Source organism: Simochromis diagramma, unplaced genomic scaffold, assembly GCF_900408965.1.
Source record: "Simochromis diagramma unplaced genomic scaffold, fSimDia1.1 OVJJ01000585.1, whole genome shotgun sequence".
Classification (NCBI taxonomy): domain Eukaryota; kingdom Metazoa; phylum Chordata; class Actinopteri; order Cichliformes; family Cichlidae; genus Simochromis; species Simochromis diagramma.
The window spans coordinates 7,976,781-7,988,482 of record NW_024387398.1 but is presented as its reverse complement, the minus strand read 5'-3'; the positions used below and the strand labels follow the sequence as shown (position 1 = coordinate 7,988,482).

The 11,702-nt window shown below is 42.5% G+C and overlaps 1 long non-coding RNA gene across 1 annotated transcript; it reads left to right on the top strand.

The window, feature by feature from the left end:
- Nucleotides 1–415: 415 nt before the first annotated feature.
- LOC120720647 lies at nt 416–8,527 on the top strand. Its single transcript, XR_005693001.1, has 3 exons — nt 416–428; nt 3,048–3,051; nt 8,414–8,527. It is a non-coding gene; the product is annotated as an uncharacterized LOC120720647 (long non-coding RNA).
- The last annotated feature ends 3,175 nt before the right edge of the window (nt 8,528–11,702 follow it).

The window sequence follows — 11,702 nt, the reverse complement described above, 5'->3', positions numbered from 1 at the left end:
GAAACTGCTGATGGATGAGTGACTACAAAAACAATGAGAACAAAACGGCTCATTTTCAAAGACAAAAGACCAAGAAAAATGAGACTTTGTACCAACACTGAACACACATACACAAACCACAACTTAAACAAGGTCTGGCTAGCATTGTATAGGTCCCTCTGGCAAAAACACCTCCAGCACAGCAGAGGCGTGGTTAGCCGGCAGGGTCATAGAACCCCCGGGGTATCCTCTGGTGCCTGGCAGAGTCTGTACACTCAGGGATGTGATGATTTTGGAGGCTGCGTAATGTCTTGGGCCATTTGTCATGTTCTTTGAACTAAACTTGAGCCTATTTTAATTTTCTTATGCACTGTGATGTTGTACATTGCAGAATAAACTAACTAATCCTCTTGGTGGAGGTTGTCCGTATGTGAGGTCTGTTTGGATGAGTGGTACACATCAATCTAATACCCGGATAGATCACAGTATCAAGTGTGTTCCAGCAGAAACTTGCACCGGAATGAAGTAATCAGTGCTATTTACGTCACCCATCTGTGGTTTTATTGGTTGGTGTATTCAAATCAAAATATCCACCTGCTTTTATTTTGCACATATTGCAGTATTTCCCCACAGTCACACAAAAACGTAATTCTCAGAGGGGGAGTTGGTTCTAAGACCACGACGAGGGATCATCTGCAACCCCACAAATTTCCCAGGGGGCTTCAGCTGAATTGAAGACATGATTGATTGACTGTTTATGGTCATGAATTCACTGAGGAACAGAACTGGTATGCATGTTTGTGCTATTTATTTATGGATTTTTCCCCACTGTGACACTGGGGATATGTTTATGATGTTACCTGAACCACTGAAGCGTGAGCTGCATTACAATGATGACTTAAAGTTTTAAATTTACTACTAAATCTTTAAAAAATGTTAAGATGCTGTTTTCTGGGTAACATTTTTAAGAAATTGGTTTAAGATAATAAAGTCTTGTTTCATCGTAAATTGACTGAAAAAAAATTTCTGCAATTTCTTTTCAGGCTGCTTAATGAGTTCCTTGAGAGCGTCCACATGTGTGCATCGCAGTCCACTGTTTTTAGTGTAACAAAGCCATATAGCTATGAAAGATCACAGAGGAAGAGTGATGATACCAGGATGAGTTTGTGATGGCAGGTTTTTCACCTTTCCTCTGTGTGGCAATTATTAACAGGTACAAACACATTTATCTTCAGAAAGGGGAAAAACTGAAACACTTTTTCTCCCAGGATATTGACCTCCTTGGCCTCAAGGAAATATCTCAGAGTCAGTTCAGTTTTTCATTATTAGTAAGAGTGCTTTAAGAGTTTGCCTGACTTTCTTTCCACACCACTTGGGATCTTTTTCTTCCAGCAGGTGGGGAATTTTTGAACTAATCTAACATTTCCCAAGTTCACATTTTAAGAAAATAGGCCCAATTAGAGGGCCCCTATGAATAATTTATTAGAAGTTTTCTGCTTGTGTTTGTAATGCTTAAGTTTCAAGTAATATATCTAATTGATGGGCATTTTAACTTGTCTTTTCATGTATCCCAGATGTCAGTTCTCCAGCCATTTTCTCAGCACTTGGGGTCTCTAAGATGGGAGACAGGGAGAAAACATCAAAGACCACAAGCCAGGCTGCCTTTGGGGCTTTCCCAAAGAAAAGGCCCACCATCTTCAAGGAGAGAGCAGGAAGAGGGAGATGAAAGAAGTGCCGGGGTGTGCGGAGCCATTTCAACTTTTGACTTTGTAGCCAGGAGGGAGGGACATTACCTGAGAGGAGGAAGTGTTGTCACAGTGTTTTAAGTGTTTTGGTTTAGCAGAGCACACATATGTGCAGGTAAAAATAAGCAACCACCTACAGAAAAAGTACCTTAATGATGGGATGTGCCATGAACTGCTTAAGCAAAGTATCATCAGCTGTGAAGCAGCAAATCAAAAACAGAGTAAGTGCTCTGCTTCCTTTTGAACAACAGGGAGAGAGTCAATGTTGACACAGAGATTGGTACAAAGGAGCTGATTCTGAAATATTCATGTCATGTCAGATAGAAAGGTACATGTGGGAAGAATTGCCCCAGATATGATTTATCACACATTTTAGTAGATATTTTAGACACTGCCCTAAAAACACTGATGACTGATGATCACTGTCATATCCAAATGTCAAATTTCAATATTTCATAAACCCATGTGATGTATTACTCAAAATGTATGTTAAAGTAGCTTGACATACTTACAGCAGGAATCGGTTATGCCTCAGAGGGCAAAGACGTAATGAATTGTTCAAAATAAATAAAGGTGAGAGACAATGAGCGCTGCTATATGAGTGTGCATTTGTTGAGGTATGAAGCTTTACTCCAGGTAATAATTGAGTTGTTTTGTTTTTTAAATCAACAATAACACATTTTTATTATTTTGAGTACAGGCTCAACCATCATGTCTGAGAGAACGGGGTGAGAAAAGATTTCTCATTCATTTCACTTCCTGCGTTTTAAAGAGAAATGTTTTTGTCTCTGGGAGATTTTCAGTTTGACTCTAATTTGAAGACCTCTGTCGCCTGAGACAAATTAAACGAGTGCTACTCCAAAAGTGTTCCAAAGCTTCTGCAACATTTAGCCTGGATATTTCTAATGAAGCCTGTGCCACTGGTTGCTTTATTGATCCGTTCGGTGCACCTAGACTGCTCAATATTAACGATAACAGTGCAGCGTTTGAGTTATTTCACAGCCTCACTCAAATGGAACATTTAAAGAACTTGTACTGTTCCAACTCGTGGCTGATTTCAGGAAAACTGAAGGACTTCTAACAAGTGCACTTCTCTCCAAGGTAACCTCTTACGCACTCGCTGTAGATAAAAGATTCTGTCAGCAGTGTTGAATATGGCTCGCTCATTCTCTGAAAATTCTCGTCTCCAAAGCCTCACATGCTCTTCAAGTGGCTTTTTGGGAACGTGTTAATGGATTTGTCTTGATGTACGCTCAATCATCCAGGCAAGGAAATCCTAAAAATTTAATTCTGCTCATCTGGACGTAAAGTTTTCAGTGGAAGAAACGTTTCGTCACTCATCCAAGTGACTTCTTCAGTCTCAGTCTGATGAGTTTTTGGATTCATCAAACTAAAGAGGAGAAGCAGTATTGTGTAACAGAACCTGGGCTACATTTATAACACACATCTTCAGGTTTAAATGCAGACTGTCTCAAATCATGACTGAAGCAAGCCCTAATTTATGTCCTATTTTAGACTGAAATCTTGTTGTGTGACAGTTAGGAGACATTTTTTTCCTTGCACTATTTTTCTGTTGTTCTCTTTTTTACCCAAGAGTTTAGTGGTGACAACAGAATGGGAAGTAAAATACTAGATATGATAAGGTGTCAGGGTTGGTTGAAGTAGGACCCAAACACAGGACTTTCTGGATGAAGACAGTGTGTTTATTTACAAAGAAAAAAATATAAAACAGTGCCAACAATCCACAGTGTTGTGTCCTCCTCGGTGCCTGTGTACATCAGTGTTCTGCTCCGTCCACATGTTTCCACAGTCCTCTATAACACTGCCACGCAGTCTGCCGCTCCACTACACTCTTAAGTAGGGCTTCCTTGATTAGGCTGATCAGCAACAGGTGAGTGATTACTCCCAGGTGTGGAATGCTCAAAGGTGAGACGACTCTCCATACCTGGTGTGGCAGCAAAACTCACACACTACAGCACACACACACTCAAACGTGTACACAGGGAAATGAGAGACCAGGGGTCCGTTCTTCGTACCTCGCTTACTACATCCAAGATCAAATGACACATCCAAGATCAAATCATCGCGCTAACTTTGAGCTCGCTATTCCGGTTCTCCGAACACACCTGTTGTTGACGATTAGTATAGCTGGATGAAGTAATGTGAGATCACTGGGTGGCTTAACAGGGGCTACGCATCGATAGTTGAAACAACCCTTTGATTGGTCGGCGAAAATGTCGAAGGAGCGCGCTCGGTATTTTTCGGCAGCAGAGCAAGAACTCTTGATTGAGGGATTTCAGGAGTTTCAGAGTTTAATTAAAACGCAAGGGAACACTGCAAAGGCTGCAAAAGCAAGGAGAGAGGGCTGGCAGAAAGTTGCTGACAAATTAAACTCGTAAGTAATTTAATAAGAATAATAATAATGGATTGGATTTATATAGCGCTTGTCAAGGCACCCAAAGCGCTTTACAATGCCACTATTCATTCACTCTCACATTCACACACTGGTGGAAGCAGCTACGGTTGTAGCCACAGCTGCCCTGGGGCAGACTGACAGAAGCCAGGCTGCCATATCGCGCCATCGGCCCCTCTGGCCAACACCAGTAGGCGGTAGGGTAAATTTATTATATTATATCATATCCTCTTTCACATTAGAGCCATGACAGGACCCACTAGAACATGGGAACAAGTAAAAGTGAAATATAAGAATATTCTACAGAATGGTAATATTTGGTAAATGGTAAATGGCCTGTATTTATATAGCGCTTTACTAGTCCCTAAGGACCCCAAAGCGCTTTACATATCCAGTCATCCACCCATTCACACACCCATTTACACACTGGTGATGGCAAGCTACATTGTAGCCACAGCCACCCTGGGGCGCATTGACAGAGGCGAGGCTGCCGGACACTGGCACCACCACCAGTAGGCAACGGGTGAAGTGTCTTGCCCAAGGACACAACGACCGAGACTGTCCAAGCCGGGGCTCGAACCGGCAACCTTCCGATTACAAGGCGAACTCTCAACTCTTGAGCCACGATCGCCCACTTATATTGCTTTTAGTCTCTTGAAAAGAGAGCCTGAAATAATCTGTTTGTTTATAACAGCAACCAAGAAAAGGGCAGAACAAAAAAAGACAGGTGGTGGTCCTGCACCCCCTCGTCAACAAGTTGGTTAAGTAAATAATACCCTCACGGGAAAATCGATATCTCTCTATGAGCACACTGTCGCGCTGAGCTAAAGGATCCTGTCTATCCCGCAATATACGCTGAGTTCTGAAAACTCTCCTTATCAATCTTGCACCTTCCGCAATGATTGGCTCGCGTATACGGACAGGACATGGCTGCGACAGACTTCCCAAATCCACCTTCGCTTTTATAGCCGTGGTCTCTCATCTTGATTACACTGAGTAATTTACTATTACTACTCTAAAATATGAATTACATCTGAAATAATCAAATACATGAAATAGAATGATTAATAGTACATTTCCCTTTTTTTAGGAAATGACCTGTATGCATCTGTATGGAATTAATAAAAGGATCAAATACTGCATTATCTTTAGTTACACTGATAATATTTATTTATGGAAAAACACTGGTAAAATATCGCTGTTGCTTTCGTATACATGAAGCGGACATACCTGAGTGGCCGCGATCTAATCTTGTTTACATAAAGTAAGCCTGCTCCCAAGCAGGTTTACGCTTACAGATCTGTTGCTATGACAGCAAGTCCCGGATGAGCTTCGGAGAACCGAACGATCCAAGATCACGCGAAATCGTCAACAATCAAATCCAGCTAACTTACTTAGCGAGGTACGAAGAACGGACCCCAGGAGCAGATCACACCCACAAACAACAATAAACAATCAGATAGTCTAATAAGACTTATCATATTCAGTACTCCCAAAAATAACACATGAGCCCTGGGTCACCCAGGCCCGTGACAAAGAGCATTATGCTTCAGTCACACAAACTGCAAAATTCACTTCACAGGCAGTCATTTCTGTGCCTGTTGCAAATTATTTAAAGCAAAAAACATGTCATAATTTAAGTAAAAGCTTAAAAAGTTGATGAGCTTTAAACTGACAGGCCACAAAATTTATGTGGCCTAGTAAATTTATTCGAGCTGAGAAATATTTGCTTGTTTGACTCTGCTGTCTGACAGTGCTTGAATTAAAATTGTGCTTTGATCAAATAACACTACATCCTGAAAACTTGAGTGTAATTACCCTGAATAACAGACTTTTAGTGACATGAGACAGACAAATATTTGATCTTTGAGGGTCTGTGTTAAGTTCCAAGTCAGCTGCATTGGAGATCCCCAGTTGTGTGTATTGATGTGAGCAGTAATTGAAGATCAGAACAAAATAAATAAATAAGCTGGGGTCTCACGTTCTCTCCACACATACAGTTGGTGCCAATCACTGTTCTCAGAGGGACAGGTACTTACAATTCGTTCATGTGGAGCTCTGTTTTGCTGCTTTCTATAAGACTTCCTTCAACTCTAACATGCTGGTAGGGGGAGTTAAGATGTAAATGGTAACTGGCCTGTATTTGTATAGCGCTTTACTTAGTCCCTATGAACCCCAAAGCGCTTTAAACTACATTCAGTCATCCACCCATTCACACACTGGTGATGACAAGCTACATTGTGGCCACAGCTGCCCTGGGGCGCACTGACAGAGGCGAGGCTGCCGGACACTGGCGCCACCGGGCCCTCTGACCACCACCAGTAGGCAACGGGTGAAGTGTCTTGCCCAAAGACACAATGACCAAGACTGTCGGAGCCGGGGCTCGAACCAGCAACCTTCCGATTACAAGACAAACTGCCAACTCTCGAGCCACGATCGCCCCAGTAGCACTCAAAGCACCCACACATATGGTGCACCTGCATTCGACCCCAGTGGAAGGATCTGTTGAAGTAGTGGTGTGTCCATAATTGTCACACTGAAAATGAGTTTTACCATCGTTTGCAGGTGCTTTCTACGTTTGAGCAGACCACTGTGCAGGTGTCGTTGACTGAATGCGTGAAAGGGTGTAGTTTTCCCTCTGCGGTGGGGTTGGGGGGACTGCCCTGTGCTCCGTGGGGCTCTGTGCTGCTCCATGGAGCAAAAGCAATGGGCCCTGGGCTAGATTTTGGGGAACAGAGGTGCCTATTGTGGTCTGTTACGCAGAGAGGTGTGGTGAGGGAAACATCAGTCTTCCAAATTCCAGGAATGGGCTTATTTCAGTACACTGTGTTGCCCTTTGGTCTTCATGGGGCTCCTGCAACTTTTCAAAGCTTGATGGACATTATCCTTAATCGTTGTTCCAAGTTTGCAGCTTGCCTACCTGCATGATGTGGTGATTTACAGTGAGTCTTGGGAGGAACACCTGCAGCATCTAAAGGTTGTGATGGCAAAAATCCAGAAGGCTGGTTTGACTGTGAGCAAGTGTGCCTGGGCACAAGAAGAAGTGAAGTATCTAGGATACATTGTTGGTCATGGACAAATAAAGCCACAAGTTGAAAAGGTAAAGGCTATACAAACAATCTCCAGACCCAAATCCAAGAAGCAAGTGAGGTCGTTTCTGGGCTTGGTTGGCTGGTATCGGAGGTTTATTCCCCATTTCTCAACCTTGGCAGCCCCTCTTACAGATTGTAACGTTGGGTTGTGTTGCGTGGTTGAGAGGAGGCGGCAAAACACCAGCAGGCTAGTCGGAAGAACACACACCCATGCTGGTATTGGTAATCCACGGTGGTTCTTTAATACGCCTTCTTCAACAACCATATAAAAGCCCGGCTGAATGGCTGCGGCTCAACAACATAACGCCCAGCGTTCATACAACCCAAGCGTTGCAAACAAAACAAAAAAAAAAGGTCTGGAGAAGAAAACATAAATCCGTCCCTCGTTAAGCACAAGCGTGCAGGCACGTGTCCTCATAATCCCAGAGAGAGAGAGCAGTGGCACAAACTGATGACACCATCAACCCTCGACTTGTGTTGTCTTAAAGAGACACCACACCATTGTGACTGTTACAAGATCTCACGAGAAAACACACTTCTAAGGTGATGTGGAATGATGACTGTGAACATGCCTTCCAATCTTTAAAGAGACAGATTTCTGAAGCCCCTGTTTTGCAAAGCCCTGATTTTTCCAAACCATTTGTTGTACAAGTAGATGCCTGTAATGTTGGACTTGGAGCAGTACTGGCTCAGGGAGAAGCTGGTGAAGAAAAACCTGTGCTTTTCTTAAGTAAAAAGCTGTTTGAACAAATATTCTACAGTATAAAAAGGAGGACTGGCAATTAAGTGGGCAATTGATTCGTTGAAATATTATCTCCTTGGAAGAGAATTTATTCTTCAGACAGATCACAGACCCCTGGTGTGGATGCACTCCAAGCAACATCCAAATGCGAGGATACTGCGCTGGTGCCTAGACCTCCAGCCATACCAGTTCACCATCCAGCATTGTCCCGGTAAGAAGAATCTTATTGCTGACTATCTTTCCCGTTTGCCAGATATGTGTCGACCAGAAGGGGGGGTAGTGAGTAATGTTGGGAAGCACTAATGTAACAAAGTGTTCTGCAGGTTACCTCTGTGGCAGCCATCTTGTTTTCCCAGTAAAGAGGAGGCCTGCCTCAACTGCAGCTCTTTTATAGGCCAGTCTGAATTGAGAAGGCGTGGTCTTCAGAGTATTTAAAGTACAGAACAGAGTTTGAATGAAAACAACAGAATTTGCATGACAACAACGAAATTAGAATGTGTAGAACAGAGTTTGAATGAAAGCAACAGAATTCCAAAACAAACAATAGAATTTGAATAAAAAGAGTAGAATTAGAATGAAAACAAATGCATTTGAATGAAAACAACGGAATTTCAGAACAAACAATGGAATTTGAATGAAAACAACAGAATTTGAACGAAAACAACGGAATTTGAGAACAAACAATGGAATTTGAATGAAAACAACAGAATTTGAGAACAAACAACAGAATTAAAGTATAGATGCTGTCTGTATGTGCATGATATTGGCGAGAGATAATAAAGCAATTACTTCAGTTAAGATAGAGTGAAGACTGATGTTTCCCTCACCACACCTCTGAGTAACAGCGGTATTGTGCCCAGCTGGTCCTTTCCTCCCCATCCCTAATTACATCCCTCCTCTCGTTCCATCAGCCCACTCATGCAGGACCTTGGGATGCAGGTGCATCACTGAGGTGCAGAGGAGGTCCTCCTTCTCTCTGCCCCCATGGCCGTCTGTGTCTCAATTTTATTTCACAACTTAGACACTCTCATTCATTACATTCTCAAGACACATACATATAGGATCTTAGGGGTGGACACACTGAACGACATCCAGAGGGGGATCTATTCATTCAGCCTCACCTCTGGAGCCGGTGCGCGCTTGTCAATTTTAAATTGCATGTGGACATTGAGGGTTCTGGGCAGGGGCCATCTGCATGTCTCTCTGCTGTGTGTCTTCATGTTGGGTGTGTATGTGTGCATGAGGGTGGGAATGCATGCTTGTGACTGTGTGTGCCTGTTTGTCTATGTGTCAGGTCAAGTGTCAGACTCCCCACTGGGTGGATGCTCTGTTGTGTGCTGGCTCACTCCCAGGAGCTGCTTGGCGGGGCCTCAGCCCCCTGGCTCTGTCAGATCCCTGCTGGGGGCTATGGTGTTCCTGGGTCTTAGCTCTTTGGATGACTGTGGTCCGGGTCTCCTCCATGCCTGCTTCAGGTCCTGGGAGACGGGGCTGTGGCTCCCCACACCCACTATGAGACACTACATGGAGAAACCTTATGAACATAAGCACGTTCACACACACACACCCACACAGAGGTGTACACAAGTGTTCACATAGGTGTACACACAGGTATCCACAGACACACACTATCTTGGAGTGCTACTGCCTTTAAAAATATCTTGTATTATCAATACTGTGTGATTTTTATTAACATTGTCATTGTTATTTATGCATATGTTTGCAATTGCTGTGCTGTTCTAATAAAATATATCACTATCTAGTGGACTATTATAGCGAATAATGTTTTTATCTTGCAATATAAAGAGCCTTGAGGCAACTGCTGTTGTGATTTGGTGTTTTATAACAAAAAAATTAATTTAAACTGAATAGAAGTGAACGGAAACTTGTTGAAAATGCTCAGCAGAATGTCTGCAAGGATGCGGGCCCTGTGCCAAAAATTAAGACAAGGGAATGAAAAATAAATGAATGAATAAAAAATGCAGAGAGAAAGGCTGTTTTATAGGAAAGTATTGTTGTTAGCTTAGATTTGTTTTACGACTGACTGTGATTTAGTGACTCATCTAACAATTTTGATTAGTTTATTGAAGCCCTTTGTTTGGTCCTTTGACTTGCCAGTTTTGCTCTTCCTTTTAAACTTAAGCTTAACACCGATCGATTTGGTGTAAGTCATGCTTTTCCACTAGACTACCAGGGTATAGATTAACCTATAACCAATCACCTGCTTTTCATTAAATTGGCTTTATTCTTGAATTAAACATTGCAGTAAGATGCTTAATTTGGGGGTAAGGTGGTGTTTTCTCCTTTTGTGCAAAGGTCTGCCAATATTGAGTTCAAAGATGTTGGTTCCAACCTGATGACCACACCATACATAAGGAACCAGCTCCCAACCAGCAACACAAGTGGTTTTCTGCAACTTCTGCTGTGAGCTTTGTGCTCAAACTTAAAGCAGGCATAGGCCTTTTTATTTTGGTAAGGTAAGGTAAGTCTTCGTGTTTTAGTTGGGTTTATCTTGTTTGGGACTTGTGGACTGATTTGTTATTCTGGCCCTAACTTACCCCAACACTAATTTAATCCTATGTTTGTAAAAGTGTTGATTAATAAATAAAACCTTTATTCATCATTAGTTAGCTGTTCATGAGGCTGCTCTGGGAAAATGGATGCTTTTCATTTTGCATCTCAGCCCCCTTAAACCAGGCATAATAAACCTACTGAAAATATTTTAGAGACAAAGCTGTACCAGCCACAGCAGATCTACCTACTAATCACAGTACCTTTTAGACCCTTAAAAAAAAGAAGCTCACATAAAGCAGTTATTTTCCCGTGCCACACGTAGTCCTTTCTGTGTGAGGCCCAATGCTGCCAAATCACACGCGTGACGGACATCTGCACCGCGTTTATGTAAATAACTCCTTTTGTTCTGCTGCAGGACATGCTACAGCCAGAAAATACACAAAGCCTGGCATTTCTGCTTTGTCTATGACATTTACAAAGGGACAGCTAAACACTGAGGCTGTGTAACCCATCGGAGACTCCAAAGACCGTGTGCCGATTGAACTGTCATTGTGCCACAGTAAACCCCATTTTACTTTTTTTTTCCCTGTTTGATTTCCACCGCCTCACTTTGCTGCCACGTTTTCTGTCGACCAGCTCATGGACAGGCGATGTGATGCGCAGCCAATGACGGGAGGTGATACCACAGCCATGATGCACCTGTGCTGCTTATAACAGGATGAAAACCCATGGATGTCACCAGCTTTTATGGTTCATTCCCTGCAAATGTGGGTTCACTCTTGGGGGGGAGAAAGACGGGTATCTTTCTTTTATCCAAAATGACTGCTGGCATGAAATATAAGGCCTATAAACAATCTCTGACATTTATTTTTTTTTTTTTACTTTGAATTGCTGATTAAAACAAGAAGCTGTTTTTTGTTCAGCTTCATTGCCTCCAGTTGTTTTGACAGAAATGTGTGTGCTTGGAAATGGTCTTCAAAACAATATTTTTGTTATCATTTGTCAGGTATGCAGACACAGGAAATTTGCTTGTCTGTACAGTGAGAGGAAGGACTTTATTGGACTCCTGGCAGCCATTGTGTAGTCTTCCAGTACATTTCCTCCATTAAAGCTGCAAATTTGGCTCCAAGTTGTAACATCAAACGTTACAAAAACCTCCATCAGAGGAAAGTACAACAGCAGTTATTCCCTGTTGTAAGCAGAAAAGCATAACTAGAACC